The sequence below is a fragment of the Canis lupus genome, chromosome 29 (genome assembly GCF_011100685.1).
Source record: "Canis lupus familiaris isolate Mischka breed German Shepherd chromosome 29, alternate assembly UU_Cfam_GSD_1.0, whole genome shotgun sequence".
Taxonomy (NCBI): domain Eukaryota; kingdom Metazoa; phylum Chordata; class Mammalia; order Carnivora; family Canidae; genus Canis; species Canis lupus.
In genome coordinates, this window is record NC_049250.1 from 9940483 (window position 1) to 9962666 (window position 22184).

Genomic DNA, 22184 nt, shown 5'->3' on the forward strand with positions numbered 1-22184 from the left:
AGAGGCCTCAGAAGAAATTAAATCTGACCACACCTTGATCTTGGGCTTCCTGCCTCCAGAATAGTGAGCAATACATTTCTGTTTAAGCTGTCCAGCCTATGGTATATTGTTATGGCAGCCCGAGCTAACCAAGAAAGTAGCCATAGTACAGAGACTCTATATTACCAGGTATATACTGGGCTTCCAGTATATCAGCTAACACTTCTCCATGAAAATGAGGAGTCTAAGAAGGATGGATGCTTTATAGAAGGGAGGCCATTATATTTCTACATAGCAGAGGACTGAGGAAATTCCTGAAGCTGACTTCAGGTATTTCTTAAAAATAATTTGGGCTGTATGTGAATGTGTGTGCACACACATGCATGCATATATGTATGATGTACTAGTAATGGAAAGGCTTTTCTTTTTTTTAAGTTTTAATTTAAATTCCAGCTAGCTAACATACAGTGTAATATTAGTTTTGGATGTACAGTATAATGATTCAACACTTCTTTTTTTTAAAAAATTTTTATTTATTTATGATAGTCACAAAGAGAGAGAGAGAGAGAGAGGCAGAGGGAGAAGCAGGCTCCATGCACTGGGAGCCTGACGTGGGATTTGATCCCGGGTCTCTAGGATCAGCGCCCTGGGCCAAAGGCAGGCGCTAAACCACTGCACCACCCAGGGATCCCTGATTCAACACTTCTATACAGCACCCAGTGCTCAATAAACTAAGAGCACGGCTTAATTCTCATCACCTATTTAACTTGTCTCCCCACCCACCTGCCCTCAGTTTGTTCTCTATAGTTAAGAGTCTGTTTCTTGTTTTGCTTTTCCCTTTGTTCATTTGTTATGTTTCTTAAATTCCACATATGAGTGAAATCATATGGTATTTGTCTTTCTCTGACTTATTTCACTTGACATTGTACTCTCTAGCTCCATCCGTGTCACTGCAAATGACAAGATTTCATTCTTTCCTATGGGTGAGATATATATCTCACATCTTCTTTATCCATTTATCAACTGATGGGCACTTGGGCTGTTTCCATAATTTGGCTATTGTAGATAATGCTTCTATAAACATTGGAGTGTGTGTATCCCTCTGAATTAGTATTTTTGTTTTCTTTTTCTTTTTTTAGATTTTATTTATTTATTTATTCATGAGAGACACAGAGAGTGAGAGGCAGAGACACAGGCAGAGGGAGAAGCAGGCTCCATGCAGGGAGCCTGATGTGGAACTTGATCCCCGGTCTCCAGGATCACGCCCTGGGTGGAAGGCAGCACTAAACCGCTGAGCAACCGGGCTGCCCAGTATTTTTGTTTTCTTTGAGTACATATCCAGTAGTACAATTGCTAGATCATAGAATAGTTCTATTTTTAACATTTTGAGGAAACACCATACTGTTTTCCAGAGTAGCTGCACCAGTTTCAAGGCTTTTCTAAGGATTGTGCTAAAGGCAAAACCCATAATTGGAGAAAAGTGATCAACATAACCACATGAAAAGGGGAAAGTTGGGGGCATCTGGTGGTTCAGTAGGTTAAGCATCTGGCTCTTGATTTCAGCTTAGGTCGTGATCTCAGGGTTGTCAAATCAAGCCTATGTCAGGCTCTGCGCTGAGCATGGAGCCTGCTTACGATTCTCTCTCTCCTTCTCCCTCTGCCCCTTCCCTATTCTCTGCCTCTCTAAATAAACAAACAAATAAATAAATAAATAAATAAATAAATAAATAAATAAATAAATGTAAGAATTCCTTACAGAAAAAAATCTGTCTTAAACAAACTTAAGAGTGAAAGGGTAGGGAAAATATCTGGATAATACATTTAAGACACATGAGCTCAATTTTTGAAAAATGAAAAAGGCAAATATCATAATAGAAAACTGGACCAGAGATAAGACCTACAACTCACTACCAAAAAATGCAAATTCCAAAAATAGGCTTAAAAAGTTTACCTGGTTTAGTATACCTGTGACCCCAATAATAACACCTGGAATGGAATTGATTAAATGCTACCTTAGAATTACTCCTCACTAGCTATTTGTATTTATAAACAGCCAATGTCTTTGGTTCACTTTCATCTAATAAAAGCTGCAAACAGAAGGGATCATATACTCAGACATGAACTTCAGCATACTATACTGAACTCTAAACCAATGAGCACTATGCCAAATTAAATATATTCTGCTAAACGTGATATTTATTGCTCCCCTATTTGTTTTGTACTTGAAAATAATTTTTATCTATAATGGCTGAATAACTATTGAACTATGCAAAGAATCCAGGTTGAGCATCACTCTGAATTGCACAACAGTTGCTTAAAGTGTCTTTTAGGAAATATTTGATGATATAGAATATGTAATAGTCAACTTTTAAGATGGATGTATTCATATACTATACTGTTATTAAAAAAAAAGTACTACAAGCTTTTAAACAACAGAAACATATTTGTCCTCCATACTGGAGGGCAGAAATCTGAAATATATCACTGAGCCAAAATCAAGGTGTTTGCAGGGACACACTTCCTTTGGAGGTACTAGGAGAGAATCCATCCTTGCCTCTTCTAGTTTCTGGTAGTTTTCAGCATTCTTTAGCTTGTGGCCACACCTCCAAAGCTCTTTGCTCCTGTTTACATTGCCTTCTCTGTGAGTCTTGAAAAATCCCTCCACCACTCTTATAAGGATACTTGTGATGGCATTTAGTAATGTCATTCACCTGGAATATGCAGAATTATTTCTTCATATCAAGATCCCTATTCACATCTGCAAGGACTTTGTTATATAAAGTGATAATCACAGATTCCAGGAATTAGGACTTGATAACTTATGGCATGGAGGTGAGGGGAGGGAAGGGGGATAAAGGTATAAGATTCTGGGGCACATGGGTGGCTCAGCAGTTGAGCGTCTGCCTTTGGCTGAGGTCATGATCCTGGGGTCCAGGATCGAGTCTCACATTAGGCCCCCTACAAAGAGCCTGCTTCTCCCTCTGCCTGTGTCTCTGCCTTTCTCTCTCTCATGAATAAATAAAGTCTTTCTTTTTAAGTGTAAGATTCTGACACTAATTACAGTGTGTGTGTGTGTGTGTGTGTATGTGTGTGTGTTTGTTCCATGCCATTAAGCAATTCTTGAACACCAACTAGGTGTTCTATAATTCAACTCAATTTTGACACTGTCTACCTGGAGATAGGGTCATATCCCATAGGTTACGGATTCAGGCCTATAAACTGTCCACACCTCCCACTTCAGATGTTAATTGTGAGTCCAGTTTTTTCCCTGTGCTTCTGACCAACTGGCTCTGGAATAGAGGTTCTAACAACCACCTCCTTGGGTTCAGTTAATCTGAGCAGTTTACAGAACTCAGAGAAGCATTTTATGTACTAAATTACTGGGTTATTATAAAAAGACTAATTCATGAAGAGCCAGATGGAAGAGATGCATAGGGCAAGGTATGGGGAAAGGGGCACAGAGCCTCCATGCTGTTTGAGTGGGCTACTCAGCAGACCTTCAAACTGGAAGTTCTCCAAACTGTCCTTTTGGGATTTTACAGAAATTTCATTACATAGGCATAATTGATGAAATCATTGGCCATTGGCGATTGACCTTAATCTCGAGTCTCTGTCCTCTCCTCAAATATGTGTGTGTGGGACAGTGGGATTGAATATTCCAACCCTCTAATCACATAGTTGGTTTCTCTGGTGACTAGTCCCCATCTTTAGGTTATCTAGGGCTTTCCAAAAGTCACTTCATTAACACAACATCGACACTCTTATGAGTCATTACTTATGAAATTTTAGGGGTTTTAGGAGCCCTGTGCCAGGAATGGAGAAATGGAGAAAAGACCAGATATATCTATCCTTATTATAAATCACAATATCATAGGGTTGCATGATTATGCCTGCCACAATGCCCCAATTATCCCTATTTCCTAGCATTTCTCCTAATCTTGTATGATTCTCTCTCATAATGAACTGGGGTTGGTCTATGTGACCAATAGCCTACAGCAGAAATGCTGGTATGATGCTTCTTAGATAAGGTTATAAAAGACTGCAGCTTTCATTTCATGTATTCTCTCTTTGCCTCATTACTTATCATTTTGGAGGAGTCCAACTGCCATGTCTCAAAGATGGCCCTTGGCGAGGCCCATGTGGTGAGAGAATAAGAATTCCAGCCAATGGCCAGGGAGGAACCGAGGACTCTAGCTAATAAATGTGAGTGAGCCTTCTTTGAAATGGATCTTCCAGCCATAGATAAGGCTTCAGACTACTGCATCTCAAGCAGACAGCTTGACTGAAACTTTGTGAGAGACCCTGAGTCACAATTGCCCAATAAGATTGTTTTAACATTTTTCACCCTCAGAAACCATGAGATAATAAATGTTGTTTTAAACCATTAATTTTTTTAAAAAATTTTATTTATTTGTTGATTGATTTGTGAGAGATATAGAGTGTGGGGGGAAGAGAAGAGGGAGAGGAATAGGGAAGGGGAAGGAATCTCAAGTAGACTCCACGGTGAGCGTGGAATCTGTGGAGGAGGGGGCCTTGATCCTGCAACACTGAGATCATGACCTGAGCAGAAATCCAGTCTGCACCCCACTATTGTTTTTAAAGTAGGCTCCATGCCCAATGTGGAGCTTGAAGATCAAGAGTCACATGCTCTACCAACTGATCCAGCCAGGTGCCCCTAAACCACTAAATTTATCAAGCAGCAATAGGTAACTAATACAGAAAGAGTAGATTAGTGTGCAGCTGGAGATTGGTGGAAATTCATTAATATTGTAAGGGGCCTCATAAATATTATGGCAGTCTATATTATTGTCCAATTGTATAAAAGAAAGCTAGAAGACTTGTAGAAAACTTGTCATGATAATGTAGTTTTTTAAAAGAAGATTTCATTTATTCATTCATGAGAGATACAGAGAGAGAGGCAGAGACATAGGCAGAGGGAGAAGCAGGCTCCCTGTAGGGAGCCCAACATGGGACTTGATCCCAGGACCCTGGGATCATGGCCTGAGCCAAAGGCAGACACTCAACCACTGAGCCACCCAGGCATCCATGATAATGTGATTTTAAGCAACCAAAAGAACAATTGCCAATATGTGATGCTGGGACTACATTGTCAGAGGGACTGTGCTATGATGACTCTGTATTGTCCCGATGTCATTTGTGCTTCTATTTTCTGGAAGGCATTGCTTCAATGAGTGTACATGTAACCTAAAAAATGAAAATTTAAAGAAAAATGAGATACCATGCTTTATATTTTTAATTTGCAAAGATGAAGAGAATTAACACTTGATCTTGATTGAATGAATTTCTGGTAGGAGTACAAACGAATATATTATTTCTCCAGGGGAATTTGGTAATATGTATTGAAAATCTAGAAATATGTTTAATCAACAATTATGCTTTTATATATTTTTCTTAATAATCTTAATAATTAAGATTCAATTTCTTTAATATAGCATTGTTAGTAACTTTGAAATAATTTTAAAATAAAAATAGTCTAAATATCCAAACAAAAGGGCTTAGTTAAATACATTATGACATTTTATATTTAATACTGTAAATTTCCCTCTAGGTACTGCTTTCATTGCATCCTCCCAATTTTGATATGTCATATTTTCATTTTATTTAGTTTGAAATATTTTGAAATTTCTCTTGAAACTTATTTGAGTCATCAGTAATTTGAAGTGTGCTGTTTATTTAGGGATTTTTCTAGCTACCTTTCTGTTATTGCTAGCTAGCTTAATTCTATTGTGGTCTAAGAATATATTTGGTATGATTTTTATATTTTAACTTTGTTGATATGGCCAAAATGTAGTCTATCTTGGTGTATATCCCTTGTGAACTTGAGAAGAATGTGTATTTTGTAGTTGTTGGATATTAATTAAATGTTAATTATAATAATTCGATTGATGGTATATTCGGATCATCTATATCATAACTGATTTCTGCTTGCTTGATTTATTAATTACTAACAGAGGGGTGTTGAAGTTTTGAACTATAAAAGTGGATTTGTCTATTTCTTCTCCCTTTTTAAAATTAGTTTTTGACTTCTATAGTTCAATACTTTGTTGTTAGGTGTATACATATTTAGGATTATTATGTCTTCTTGGATAATTATATAACTTCTGTAACATTATGTAATTCCAGTTTATATTCATGGCAATTTTCTTTGTTTTGAAGTTTTGTTTTGTTCTTTGTTTCCTTTCTCTCGCTTTTTCTGTTTTCTCAAGTATTAAATATTTAATATGATCCCATTTTATTTTGTTATTCTTCTTTTTAAAATATTTTTTTAAAAAAAGTTTTATTTATTCATTTGAGAGAGAGAGAGAGAGAGCAGGAGTGAGGGACAGATGGAGAGGGAGAAAGAAAAATCAAGCAGACTTTTTGCTGAGTGCAGAGTCTAACATGGGGCTTGATCCCATGACCACGAGATCATGACCTGAGCTGAAACCAAGAGTCAGGCACTCAACCAACTGTGCCATTCAGGCACCTTTCTTTTTAAAATATTCTTAAAGGTTATCCTACAGTTTAAAGTATAGATTTTAAGTTAATATGAGGGCAATTTCAAATAACACTACTCTGCTTCAGGTGTGGTACAGGTATCTTATGACAGAGTATTCCCAATTCACCTTCCATCCTTTCTGACTTTGATATCATTCATTTCACTTATCTATAAGGCAGAATTACCCAATCATTGTTATTATCATTACTTTGAACAGTTATATCTTAGATCAATTAAGAAGAACAAAAATAAAATACTTTATTTTGCCTTATTTATTCCTTATCTAGTACCCTTCCTTCCTTCCTTCCTTCCTTCCTTCCTTCCTTCCTTCCTTCCTTCCTTTATTTATTTTTAATTTTTAATTTTATTTATTCATTCATGAGAGACACACAGAGAGAGGCAGAGACACAGGCAGAGGGAGAAGTAAGCTCCATGCAGGGAGCCTGATGTGGGACTCGATCCCAGGACTCAATCCCGGGATTCGGTCCCTCCCGGGATCCGGTCCCTCCCGGGATCACGCCCTGGGCTGAAGACAGGCGCTAAACCACTGAGCCACCCAGGGATCCATACCTTTCTTTATTTGTATTCAAGTTTGTTTGTTTATTAAGGTAAACAAAACTATCAATGAATTCTTTCAGTTTTTGTTTTTCTGAGAAAGTATTTCTCCCTCACTTTTGAAGGATAATTTCTCTAAATACAGAATTCTAGGTTGGTGGATTTTTTTTTCTTTCAATATCCTGAATATTTTATGCCGCTTTCTTTTTGTTTGCATAGTGTCTGAGAAATAAACCAATATAATTCTTATCCTTCTTCCCCTATACGCAAGCTGCCCCTGGCCCCCGGCTTCTTTCAAGATTTTCTCTATTTTTTTACTTTCTGTAGTTTGAATATGATATCCAAACTATGGTGTTTTTGTCTTTGTTCTTTGTTTTAGTATTTATTCTGCTTTGTGTTACTTGGGCTTTTTGGATTTGTGGTTTGGTGTAGGTCAGTAATTTTTTTTAATTTTATTTTATTTTTATATTTATGATAGGCACACAGTGAGTAAGAGAGAGGCAGAGACATAGGCAGAGGGAGAAGCAGGCTCCATGCACCAGGAGCCTGACGTGGGATTCGATCCCGGGCCTCCAGGATCGCGCCCTGGGCCAAAGGCAGGTGCTAAACCACTGCGCCACCCAGGGATCCCTAGGTCAGTAATTTTAGAAATGTTCAGTTATTTTTACTTTAAGTTTTTTTCTGCTCCTTTCTCTCTGTCATCTTCTTCTAGTGTTCCATTATGTGTATTTAAAACCCTTGAAATTTTCTTTTTTTTTTTCCCTTGAAATTTTCTATAGTTCTTGGGTGAAATGTCCAAAACAGGGGAACTTGTAAAGACAGCAAGTATATTAGAGGTTGTCTAGCGCTGCTGGTGGGTAAAGAGGCAGAGGGGAGTTTAGGGAATGTAATAGTGCTTCTTTTTATTCCAAGTGCCTCAGTTCCTGCAATAATTTTTTTTTGAATTATTTATTTTAGAGAGAGGAGTGAGAGCAAGAGAGAGCATAAGTGGGGAAGGAGCGGGTAGGGGAGAGAATCTTAAGCAGGCTCCATGCTCCAGTGTGGGGCTAGTGCAGGGTTATCTCATGAGCCTGAGATCATGACCTGAGTCAAAATCAAGAGTCAGACACTTAACTGACTGAGCCGCCCAAGTTTCCCAGTTCCTGTGATAATTTATATTAAAGATATAATAAGGGCATTATTTAATGTCACAGTTTGAAGTAGTATATTTTCATGGATTTCAAGTTATTTTACACATTTCTCTGTAAGCATATTAAGTATGAACTTTTCAAATGGGTAGAAATGCAAATGAGCCTAGTGGGAGCAAGAATCAGGAAGTAATTCAGTGATGACATTATAATTAGCATTTATTAAGCATCTACTATATACCAGGCAATCCTACGTACTTGCATTCACTATCTCTTTTAATCAACACAGGAAGCTAATGAAGTGGGAAACAAAAGCCCAGTTTACACATCTTGTTTAGCATTACCTCACATTCAGTAAGTGAGGCTTAAGCCAGGTGCATCCATCTCTAAAAACTGGTAGTCAATGTGCTAGGTTGGTTTTCAACTCAAAATTTGTTCATGACATTGAGACAACACTGAAGTGAATCTGTGAGTTTTGTTTCATTCCATTCACTCACTTATTCAACATATATAGAGGCATAATAAATTAAAAGGAAGGGATTGTTCTAAGTGTTGGGGACATAAAGCTAATCTTTGTCCCATGGAAGACAGGTACATAACAGGGAAGATGGATATCTAAATAAATTACACCACAGTGTGTAAGTGGTAAAGTGGTAAAGTGGTGCAAGAAAAGAAAAGGAGGGACACCTGGGTGGCTCAGAGGTTGAGTGTCTGCCTTCAGCTCAGGGCGTGATCCTGGGGTCCTGGGATCAAGTCCCACATCAGGCTCCCTGAGGAAAGTCTGCTTCTCCCTCTGCCTGTGTCTCTGTCTCTTTCTGTGTATCTTATGAATAAATAAAATCTTTAAAAAGAAGAAGAAGAAATGAGAGTCTAGCAGAAATAATTCACTGGGATAAACACAGGTATACAAACAACAGGATTCCTTCAAATGGCAAAGGACTAGAAATTGGTCATGCCCCAAAAAAGATAAATGTCCTATGTTATAATCCTTGAGGAAGATACTAATATTATTGCATTTCACTTGTGAAGAACTGAGGTGTGAAGAAGGGTTTTTCCATCCTACCCCAGTGAGCAAAAATTTGGGTGACTAAAGTTTGAATAGAAGCAGGATTTGACTCGCCTCAAGGTATCTTCCCCAAACGTATTTACCCATTTCAGTGAGAAAGAGAGTAACTGCAATGAACAAACACATCCATCCATCTAACCAAGTGTTCAAGGCAAATATAACCAATAATGAGTCATTACTTTGAAATTATAGAAACAGAATATGAAACATAAGTCATTAATAAAATGATTGTAATGAATTAAGAACATGTATTCATCAAGACACCTTAGAAAAAGTGAAGAAGCAAGACACAAAGTGGAAGATATTTATATCATCCATAAATGACAAAGATCATATCCTGGTCCTATAAAGCACTCCAGAAATCAATATGAAAAAGACAATCTTGAAAAATAGGTAAAAGACTTGAGCAGGCTCTCTAAAAATGAGAAATCACAATGGTCATGAAGCATGTAAAAATATTCTTAACCACATTGTTAATCACAACTAAAATGTCAGCTAAAACCAAAATGAAATACCATTACTACCCAGCAGACTATTTAACATAACTGAAAAAGAGATCTAACAACTTTGGTCAGGATCTGGACCACCAGGAGCTTTCATATTGGTAGTGGAAGAGTAAATTTATACAACTGCTTTAGAAATGTCCTGGCATAAATAAACTTCCTAGCAAAATTGAAGATACGCACCCTTCAACACCGAGTGATTCTACTCTATGTTTATATCCTTCAGATACACTTTCAGAATTGTATATGTGACATCAAAACACATAGATGAACAACTTCATAGCGGCATTATTCATAAGATCCTTGAGGAAGCACCAAGATATTCACCTACAGCAGGATGGATTAATAATTCCTGCAATGGAATATAATATAGCAACAAAAATGAACTCATTAAACTCCCTTCAAAGTAGATGAAACTTAAAAATCTACAGTTAAGTGGAAAAAGTTAGTCACCTAAACACACACATGCATACCCCACATACTCTGTGATTCTATTTAGGCAAAACCAAAATATTTTATTTAGAGACACTTACTTTGAAGCTGAATTATAAACAAGAAGGAAGAGGCAACCAGAGCTCCTCTGGGGTCCTGAGTATGCTTTATTTTATAACTTAGGTATTGGGTACATACCTATTTTATAATTCTTAAATTATACATTTATGCGAAAAAGGAAGAATTGATAGTCATTCAGGCTTTTTTGGGCAAATCACAATTTCCTAGTGTCACAAAAATATTTAATAAACAATGCAGTGAACTTAAATACTTAACTCTACAATCATGAATATTTAGGCTTTTCTGAACTTTGATAGAGTCATATATTTTTTATCATAAGTGTTGCAGACAGAAAGATTCTTAACACAATTTGTTGACAATGACAATCTGTTTTATCAAATTTTGCAGAAAATGTGGGCCAATTTCTTTTATTGTAACCATATGTAATGTGAAACTAAAAGTCAAGATTTTCCTTAATTTACTCCATTTTCAGTAAATGCCTTCAGGCATAAGAGGGGGCTGAAGCGTCTACAAGTCAGATTGTAATAAAAAAAAAAAAAAACCTTCAGAAATGACACTTCTTCGACTAGTCCACTTGATGGCACTAAACTAACATCTAAAGAAGGCTAATCCTCCGCAGATGTTTGATGCATTAATGTGTTTTCATAATCTTAGACCCTGTGAATTCTAAAGGTCTTTTCTGGCTCAGAGTTTTGGAAATATTCTGTAGGAAAAAAAGGATTAAAAATTCCAAAAGAATTAAAGATGGTTTTAAGAATTAAAGAAAGATGTATTAAAACGCTCTAGGACAAATAGAACTTTTCACATCCTTTTGCCTCTTGCTTCTTCTTCCAAATTATCAACCCTAGGAAAATAGATAACTTTGGCTCTAAGATTTTTAGAAGATCAAGATATATATATATATATATATATAATCTTTTTTTTAACAGAATTCTTCTGTGGGGAGAATGAAATGGAGAATATTTTGCCTGTGTGTCTTAGCTCAGGCTGATGACCTAGGCTGGGTTGCTTAAACATCACAGTCTTGGAGGCTGGCAGTCTGAGATCAAGACGCTGGCAGATCCAGTGTCTGGTTCGAATGTACTTCTTGATTTACAGGTGGATGTCCCTTTCCTGGATCCTCACATGGCAGAGAGGAAACAGGCTCTCCTGGCTTTTCTTATAAGGGCACTAATCCCACTCATGAAGGCTCCACCCTCATGACCTAGTAACCACCCAAAGGACCTACCTCTTAATACCACATCGGGGATTAGGATTTCAATATATGAATTTGTTTGGGGAGACAGTCAGTCCATAATGCCATGTATCATGCACTGCGGAAGGGACAAAGCCTTCTGGCAGTGAGGATGCAGTCAAATAGACTTGTGTTCTGTAGTGTAAGGGGGGAATGCTGCTTTCCTTCTTGGGGGAGGATCTTTACTTAGATCTTAAAGCAGAATAAGGCTTTCTTTGCTCTGATTCCTCATCTGTAAGCATTGGGAAGTGATTGTTGGCCAGTGAAGAGAATTTCAAAAGAAATGGGAGAGGCTACCATTCCTTTTGGGTGTATTTACTGAAAATGGAGTAAACTAGGTAGTCTTAACTTCTAGCTCCACATTACATATGGTTATGAAGAAAGAAATCATCCTATGCATGCTTTGAGGGAAATAATTTTGCTTTACTTGTATCTGGATCTGGAATTACAAAACCATAGACAAACCTGTTAGTGCTACACTGAGCACCAGTAATGGTCATAAAAGAAAGCTATGAGCATCTCTCTTCTTAGATTGACCCTGACCAAGTCTTTTCCTGATTTGCTGTCAAGTAAGATATTTCATCTAAATTCTTAAAATAAATCCTGCAAGGGTTTCCCTTTCTATATGAGGATTTCAGGGTGCTGCCTGCCCATCATTGGCTCAATAGGCAGGAAGCTCTGTTTCCATGGGGAGACAGAAAGCTTCCTGAGAGCAGGGGCTCTACTTTATTTTCATCTCTGCTTCTTACAACAGAAAACCCAATGACTTAGAGAGATGGATATTCAATAAACATGAGTGTGATGATCTGTCATTCTCTTCAATCTAAGGCCTGATCTTCTAAAATTTTCCTCCTTTCTGTGAGGATTTGGTTGTCTAGTATGTCCATATCTAAATTAAAGTCACCACATCTTAAAGGTAGAAAATTGGCTAGAAAATGAAATGCACTTTGTGCATGGTTTTAAGTCTAAATGCTGTGTTTTAAAAATAAAGCACCACACTGTGCTTTCCTTACCACTTCCTTCCTCTTGCTGCAAAGGAGCACAGTTTTGTCCATAATTCAGATCATACTTACTTCCCTCAAGAGTTGAAAAAGTGAAGTGCACACTCCTTCAGCGTTATTTGACGATATGAAACAATTTGAGTTGTCTATTAAGTTTTAAAATGTTACCCATAAGAAACAAAAACTAAATGTATTATGAATAAGTAGACACATATTTTGGACTTTGAAAACAGGAAAAAAAGAAAAAAATCCACATAGGCCAAAAAACCACATATAATACCTAATCGTTTTTTATAACGTAGGACTCATCTTTATGTTTCTTGAATCATCAGCCATTTGTCAAAATGCCAAAAGCAATATTATATATAGGAGGGATATTAATTTTAACCTTAATTCAGCCAGGAAGAGCTATGTAAGCCCAATTTGTATTTCATGTAACCCACACAAACTTTCTGAAATATTAGAACAATAAGAATACATCACAGTGTGTATTTCCTGAAATCGAACAAAATACAATTTAGAAGCTATGAATCGAAAATCTCCCATCTTTGATGACAGCCTCTCCTAATATAGAAAACAAAGTCTTCATAGGCAATATCAAATATTGCAATCATATGCTTTTATGAATATCTAAAATCTAAAGTAATTTTATTATATAAGAAAAAAGAGGAATTGCTAAGATTTGATGGTTCGCATGGGTCTTTTCTGACTAGGTCAAAATATGTGTTCAAGTTTTGAATCTAAATATTTTTTCTTTCACTCTACTTTTTTTTTAATACACAGAGGAGGAAAGGTACTCACTGGCTGAGTCTATAACAAATACTCGAATTTCTGGATGAAAACTGAAACATGGAATAAACTCTAAAAACTGGAGTCAGACAAAAGTCTTCAGATTTGGATGTGAGTCCCCAGTGCCTTAGTATAGTGCCTGGGGCATAGTAGACGCTCAATGAACATTTATTGAAAGAAGAGACCACCGAACACTGTGGATTCTACTTTCTTTCTCTTGAGTCCTCCATTCCGATATAATTTTCTTAGTTCTGGTCCTCATCACCTCATCACCTCTGGTCCTCATCATCTTATCACCCTAGTTGTGGTCCTCATCACCTCTGGTTCTCACACAGAGCCTACTAAATTGTCTCTCTGGTTAGAGTCATGTCTTCTCTTACGCTGTCTTAACACTATAACCCTGATTTTTTTAATAAAAATTGAAATTAGATCATAATAACAGCTAACATTTATTAATCCTTAGTATGTACCAATCCTTTTAGCTGCATCAAATGGTGAAATTCTTACAGTATCAGTAATAAGAAGGCTTTATTGTTCTTGATTCTAGGGATGAGCAAACTGAGGCTGACGAGCCAAAGTCAGCTTGGCTATTAAGTGCTATTAACCATGTGATGATGTGTTAGGATGACTAATGATCTCAGTTTTCCTGTAACTGTCTTAGTTTAGCACTGAAAGCATGGTGTCATACGAAACCCCTGAGACAGTTGGTCACCCTACATATAGTATAAGAACTTTATGATAGTCTACATTCCTTTCTCCCCTCCCAACTTTCGTGCTATTTCCTTTTTCTTTTTTTCACTTCTACTATCCATTTTACTTTTCCATGTGTTATAAACCTCATACTATATTGCTAATATTTGTGTTAAAGTAGTCAATTATTCTTAAAGGAGATTTAAATAATGGAAAAATCTTATATATTTTCTATGCTCATCAATTCATTGTGTAGATCCAGATTTCCATCTGGTAATCTTTTTGTTCTGCCTAAAGGATTTCCTTTAATATTTTATATAGTGTGAGTCTGCTGGTGATGATTATTTCAGCTTTTGCATATCTGGAATGCCTTTGTTTTTATTTCATTTTTGAGAGAAAGTGAAATTGAAAGAAATACAATGAAAGAATTATAGTTTTTTCTTTTAATATTTTAAAACATTTGCTCTATAGAATTCTTGCTTACATCATTTCTTTTTTATCCAATTCTATTGAGATAAAAATGACATATAACATTGTATTAGTGTAAACTATAAGTTATAACCGTTTCATATATGTAGAAATTGCAAAATAATTACCACAGTCAGTTTAGTTAACACCAATTACTTCACAAAGTTACAATTTTTATTTCTTTTGGTGAGAACTTTTAAAATCCACTCTGAATATCTTTCAAATATGCACTATGGTATTGTTATAGTCACCATTCTCTACATTATACCCATAGAAGCTATTTACCTTACAACTAGAAATTTGTATCTTTTGACCCACTTCACCCATACCCTACTCCTCTACCTCTGGCAAATATGAGTTCTTTTTTTTTTTTTTTTTAATAATGCTGCATACGCATGAGATCATACAGTTACTTGTCTTACCTTGTCTAACTTTTTCACTTAACAATGCCTTTGAGGTCCATCCATGTTGTTGTAAATGGCAGATTTCCTCCTTTTTCATGGCTGAATAATATTTCTTAATCCATTCAACTGTGGGACACTCAGGTTGTTTCCATGTCTTGGCTATTGTAAATGATACTGCAATGAACACAGGGGCACAGATATGTTTCTGAGATGGTTTTTTCATTTTCTTCAGATAAATACCCGTAGATGGAATTACTGGATCATATGGTAGCTTTATTTTTAAATAAAAAATTTTTTTAAATAAAAAAATTTATTTTTACAGAAACTCTGTATTGTTTTCCATACTTGTTGCACAATTTACACTGTAGCTAGCAGTGAATAAGGGTCCACTTTTCTCCATTCTCTCCCACACTTGGTATTTCTTGTCTTTTTAATAATAACCACTGTAATAGGTGGTGGTGATATATCTCACTGTGGTTTTGATTTGCATTTCTCTACTGATGTGGAGCACCTCTTTATGTACTTGTTGGCCATTCACATGTCCTTTTTTTTTGGAAAATGTTCAAGTCTTCTGCTTATTTTTCCATTGGATTCTTTTAGTTTTTTAAAAATTGAGTTGTACGAGTTCTTTATCCATTTTGGATGTTAACATTTTATCATATATATGACTTGCAAATATTTTCTCCTATCCTGTAGGAAATCTTTTCATTTTTGTTTCTGGTTTTCTTTGCTGTCCAGAAGCTTTTTAGTTTGAGGTAGTCCCATTTGTTTATTTTTACTTTTGTTGGCTTTGCTTTTAATGTTAAGTCCAAAAAAAATCAATCATTGCCACAACCATTGATACAAGCTTATTCTCTATATTTTCTTCTAGGAGTTCTATGGTTTTAGATCTTATGTTCAAGTCTTTATTCTAATTTGAGTTGATTTTTGTGTATGGTATTAGATAGGGGTTCCGTGTCATTCTTTGCATGTAGTTGTTCAGTTTTTCTAACACTGCATATTAAAAAGGCTCTCCTTTCTCCATTGTATATTGGCTCTTTCATTGTAAATTAATTGACCATATATGTATGGGTTTATTTCTAGTCTCTTTATTCTGCTCCATTGATCTTTGTGTTTGTTTTATGCCAGTACCAACTATTTTAATCACTGTAGTTTTGTAATATAGCTTGAAATCAGAGTGTGATGCTTCCAGCTTTGTTCTTTTTCTCAAGATTGCTTTGGCTATTTGGGGTCTTTTCTGGCTCCATACAAATTTTAGGATTGTTTGTTCTACTTTAGTGAAAAAAAATGCCACTGGAATTTTGATAGGGGTCTCACTGAATCTGTAAGTAATTTTTGATTAGATGGATGGCTTTGCAAATTTTACTTTCTTTGCTGATTTTCTTCAATTCTTATAAATATTCTTGAAGTGTTTGGTTGGTTGTTTTTTCTGGGACTCAGTTAAGTTACTTGGAAACAGTTTGATTCTTTCAGGTCTTGATTTTAATGTCTGTCAGGTAGGATTAGAGCTGTGCTCAGTCTAGTGATAATTTTTCCCCATTACCAAGGCAAGATTCTTCTGGGTACTCTACTCAAAGTCCCAAGAATTATAATTTTCCTGTCTGGCTGGTGGGAACAGGCACTACTCCTAGCCCACTGTGAATGCCAGACCTTCAGTTTCACCTCCTCAATCCAGCACATGATCTGAGTTCCATCAGATCCCCCCATGCAGCACTACACCCTGGAAACTCTCTCACAGCAGTATACTGGGGCAATTATAAGGCTGACTTCATTTTTTTCCCTCAAGGATACTAGTGTCTTATGAGCCATTGTTTCATGTATATTTGTTTATTGACTGTTTCAGCTGGAGGAGGAGTCTTGTCCCTGCTCCTATATTTTGGCTTTAAATGTGCTTCCAAAATGTGTGAATAAATGATCATAAAATGTTTGTTCTACTTTCATGTTGCTCTGTGTATTAGCACAGAAATTCAGTGCAACTGTTCACATGTTTCTGAACTTAATCCAACGTTGTTTTAACTTAGGCTATAAAACTTACGTTTTGTTCATGTAGATATGATATAAATAAAAGAACTAAAAATGAAATGATTAACTACAAAGATTAGCTACTTAACAGGATCGAGATAAGCAAAATGGTTCTCAGTTTGCTTATTTATGTCCATTTTACCAGTTGCTTCACTGACATTTTGAAATAACTAGATTTAATTGTGCAAAAACATTTTAGAATATCTGTCTAAATGTGATCTAGTTAGATAATAAAATAATAACTCTTCTGAATGGCTAATATCCATTTACATGGATAGAATTTTATGATCTACATAATTCAACTTCTTTGAGTTCAACCAACATTTACTGGATGCATTCTATGTGCCAGATACTGAACTAACTCTAGAGATACAGATGAATAATAAATAGCCTCTGCCCTAGAAGAGCTCACAGGGAGGCAGAACTGATAAGTGAGTTGACAATGTGATAAGTGCTACAATTACACTAATTGTGAGTTGCTATGAGAGCTCTGATGTGGAGCAACTCACACAGCTCAGGAAGATGTAGGTTGCTTGTGGTTGAGAAGGTATAAATAGATGATGCAATGGGTTACCTGCTTTTTTCTCCTTCTTCCATCCCAGAAGAGTCCTGATTTAATACAGTATTTATTCTCCCTCTCCCTGCTGGACCCAGGATGTGAATGTTCACAAGTCTAACCAATCATTGTAAATCATCATACTTCTATGCTTTCTTTTTCTTTCTTTCTTTCTTTTCTTTCTTTCTTTCTTTCTTCTCTTTCTTCTTCTTTCTTTCTTTCTCTTCCTTTTTAGTATTTTATTTATTTATTAGAGAAAGTGACAGAGAGAGCACAAGTGGGGTGAAAGGCAGGGGGAGAGGGAGAGGGACAAGCAGACTCCCCACTGAGTATGGAGCCCAATGCGGCACTCAATCCAAGGGCCCTGAGATCATGACCTGAGCCCACGTCAGATGCTTAGTGGACTGAGGCCCCTAGGCACTCCTATGCTTACTTTCTTTTTTTTTTTTTTTTTAATTTTTATTTATTTATGATAGTTACAGAGAGAGAAAGAGAGAGAGGCAGAGACATAGGCAGAGGGAGAAGCAGGCTCCATGCACCGGAAGCCCGATGTGGGATTCGATCCCGGATCTCCAGGATCGCGCCCTGGGCCAAAGGCAGGCGCCAAACCGCTGCGCCACCCAGGGATCCCAATGCTTACTTTCAATATTGATTTAGATGAGGGCATGTGGCACAACCCTGGAAAAGGAGATGTAAAGATAATTCTACAGATGGGACTCTAAATTGGCTTTTCTCTTGATAGAAGGAGATATGCCAGGAGAAACTTCTTTCCTGATTTTGATCACAATTGTGTGACAACATAATACCTGAGGGGCAACATCCATGTTATGATGATGAAAGGACAGCCTGGGAGTGTGCTCTAATAGGTTGATAGAACGACAGAGATAGGAAAGTTGGGTCTTTGTTTATAACATAGTGTTGCTAAAGTACAAACCTGGAGTCTTCTATATCTGTCATTTTTTTCCTTTTGATATATGAGATAATAAGTTTTTATTATTTAAGCCACTTTCAGCTATTCCATGACATGGAGTTAAAAGTATCCTAATGATATAAAGAAGTGAAGCTTGAGTAATGTCTTTAAGTACCAAAGATATTCATCCCCGAGAGTTAGCTGGAGGCAGGAGAGTGAAAGAAGGCCACCCCAGGCAGACTGAAGGGTTTATAGAAAATCCTAGGAACACCAAGGGACATGGGGTCCTTGGAAAAGTATAGGCAGTTCTATATTAGATGGTTGTGCTAATTCAGATTTTCTCATTTGGGTAGACTGTCTTTTGCACAAAAATCAGTATACAATTACTATTTGTTGCCTGATTACTTTTACAATTTTTTAAAAAAATTATATGAAATTCAGCCAAGAATGCCTATTAATGTGCCAGGGAGTTTTCAGGTACATACGGTAGAATCTGACTCTTGTTTGTGCTGTACCCATCCCAACCCCCTTCTAAAATACTAAAAACTACACTTTCCAAACTCTCTTGAGGTTACAATTTATTTTCCACCAACTACATAAAATGACTCAAAACTTTGACTTAAAAAGGCATCCTAATGGGGAAAGAAGCATAATATGAGTTATTGGTGTTACATGTGTGAATGTGGCAGAGGTGATGTGTGCACAGATCTGGCCACTCCAGTGTCTCCCAGATTGTGGGAGAAGGCAGCAGTCATTTTGGTGATGTTGTAGTGGGAGTTATTCCCAGAAGCTCAACTGGAGTCTGTTTCTTCAGCCTTCCCCTCAATGTTGTGTCGTGTATATTCCATATCAATTCTCTTGGTATAAGCTAGCTAAAGTGGGTTCCACGTCTGCATTTAGGAACCCTGACTGACAGGACATGTGCGATACAGTTTTGGAGCTCAAAGGGACTGGTGGAGCAGATCAGAATCATTTTGCCCTGGAATTACGGGATTGTAGTCTGTATTGCAATTAATACTTTCTACAGCATTTTATAAGGGCTTCTGTGACATTTATAGGGCTCTTCTGTGTGTTCTTTTGACAGATGAAGAAATTGAGGCACCTGGGAAGCTTAGTGAGACAGAAATAAAGTTAGTGATGTTGAGACTAGAATTCAGGTCTTATAACTCCTGATCTAGTGCTTTTTCCTCTAAGTGGTCATTTGGAGAATGGACTGTTCTACCGGGAACCCTACTGGAACTATGCTTTTGCATTACTGAAAAATTGTCATATGGTCCTACTTTCCTAATGGAAATATCGGCCCCTGTGACACAAAGGTGAAAAGCTCTGTGGCCCATTACTTGTCCTTTGAACCATCTCATCTCACTTTAATAGCATGTTTAATGGAAACCCATCAGCTAAATGAGAAGTATGCCAAGCATTACTATCACTTCCTCTTCTACCTTCTTAGAGATCATTATATGGCTCTGTAAGTGTAATGGAAACATTTATATTGACAAAGAAAAATGAAAAGTTGCTCTAAAAGTTCAACCAAATTCTTAATGTATGTTTGATGAGGATATACAAAAGCTAGGGTAATGAAGTTTCTCATTGCACACTATCCTAATGCAAATTTTCCAGAAAAAAATGGCTCGATTTTTCATATTGTGTTTTGCTTCTTCAACAAAGAGGTATTAAATGTTTTTCCTACAATTGCCAGAGGTGCTAAAGATAGCTATAATAAATGTTGACAGTAGGAAAAAGATGTGAGCTACATAAAAAGAGAATACATAGGCCTGTGCAATCTGAATTGAGCACGTCAATCTGGTACTTTGCCAACTAACCACATTTACCTGTTCTGACAATAAGAATTTCAGAAAGAAGTCTTTTTGCTGGAAAGTAAACACTATCTACGTGACTGAGCCTTTTCTATCAAAGGGCAGCTTGGGAAGACTGGCAATTGACTTGCCCCTTCCCTGCTATAACAGCTTCTCTACTTCCTACCTCTTCCTACCATTTCTTCTTCCTTTCCCCCTCCTCTCCACGTATTGAGATTCATGCATGATGAATGAAGCACGACTCTTGCTCGGGGCAGGTTAGGAATACTGCCGACACTCAATAGTCACATATATATGAAAATATGACAAGTCAAGACAATATCTTTTTACGTGCATAAATTAACTACATATCTCTATGTCTTCTGACCTTTGCTAGGAGCAAACTTTTTTAGTGTGGTGGGTTGTGAAGCAGCAGCTAGCATATATTGAGACCCATCATAGTTCAGATGGTGTATTAAGTATACGTTTTCTCAATAGATTCTGTGATAGTTGCTATCATTGTCATTATTTTACATATGAAGAATCCATGGATTTTTGACTTATAATCTCTTGACTGAGATCATAAAATTAAATAGCAGGTTCCAGAGTTGTGGAGTCTCTATACTCATGATATTTGTCACAAAACTACTTATTATGCTAGGCTTACTAGCAAATTGGCTCCAAATAAATTCAGTAAGGTTGCAGGATACAAAATCAACATACAAAAATCAGTTATGTTTCTACATACTAATAAAAACTATCTGAAAGTGAAATAGAGAAAGCAATCCCATTTATAATAGTGTCAAAAGCGATAAAATACTTTGGAAAAAATTTAGCCAAGGAAGTGAAAGATCTGTACACAATAAAATGCCAAGGAAAGAAACTGAAGACTCAAAATGGAGAGCTATCCCATGTTCACGATTGGAAAAGTTAACATTGTGAAAATGCTCATATTAGCCTAAGTGATCTACAGATTCAGTGCAATTCCTTATCAAAATTCCAATGGCATTTTTCACAGAAATAGAATAAACAATCCTAAAGTTTGTGTGGAACTACAAAAGACCCCAAGTAACCATAGCAACCTTCAGAAAAAGAACAAAGCTGGAGGCATCACACTTTCTGATTTCAAAGTATATTAAAAAGCTATAGTAATCAAACAATATGGTACTATATGAAAATCAGGCACATAGACCAGTGGAACACATTAGAGAGCCCAGAAATAATCCCATGTATCAACTAATTTTTAAGGAGGACTCCAAGAACACATGATGGGCAAAGGATAGTCTCTTCAATAAGTGGTATTCGAAAAGTGGATAGTCACATGAAGAATAAAGCTGCATCCTTATCTTATACCACTTACAAAGCTTAAATAATTTGAAGTGATTTAAAGACAATGTAAGATCTGAAACCATAAAACTCCTAAAAGAAAACATAGGGGAAAAGCTCTTTAATATTGGTCTTGACAATTATTTCTTGGATAAGATACCAAAAAACATGACAACAAAAGCTAAATTAAGCAAGTGGAGTAACCAAAACTTAGAGCTTCTACAGAGCAAAGGAAACAAATTAAAAAGACAACTTATTGAATGGGGAACAATATTTGCAAACCATGTATCTAATAAGGGGTTAATATCCAAAAGATATAAAGAACTCCTACAAATCTCAATAGCCAAAAAAGCAAAAATAATTCATTTTAAAAATGAGTTAAAGGACCTGAAGAACCTTTTTGCCAAAGAAGACATACAAATGACCAAAGGTACATGAGAGGGTGCTGAACACCATTAATCACCAGAGAAATACAAATCAAGTCACATCACAGTAAAATATCACCTTACACCTGTTAGGATGGCCATTGACAAGAGATAACAAGTGGTGGCCAGGATGTGGAGAAATTGTTGGTGGGGAAAAATTGTTGGTAGGAATGTAAATTGGTGCAGCTATTATGGAAAACAGTATGGCAGTTTCTTAAAAAATTAAAAATGTAATTATCATATGATCCAACAGTCCCACTCCTGGGTATATATCTAAAGGAAATGAAGTCGGTATCTTGAGATATCTGCACTTTTATGTTC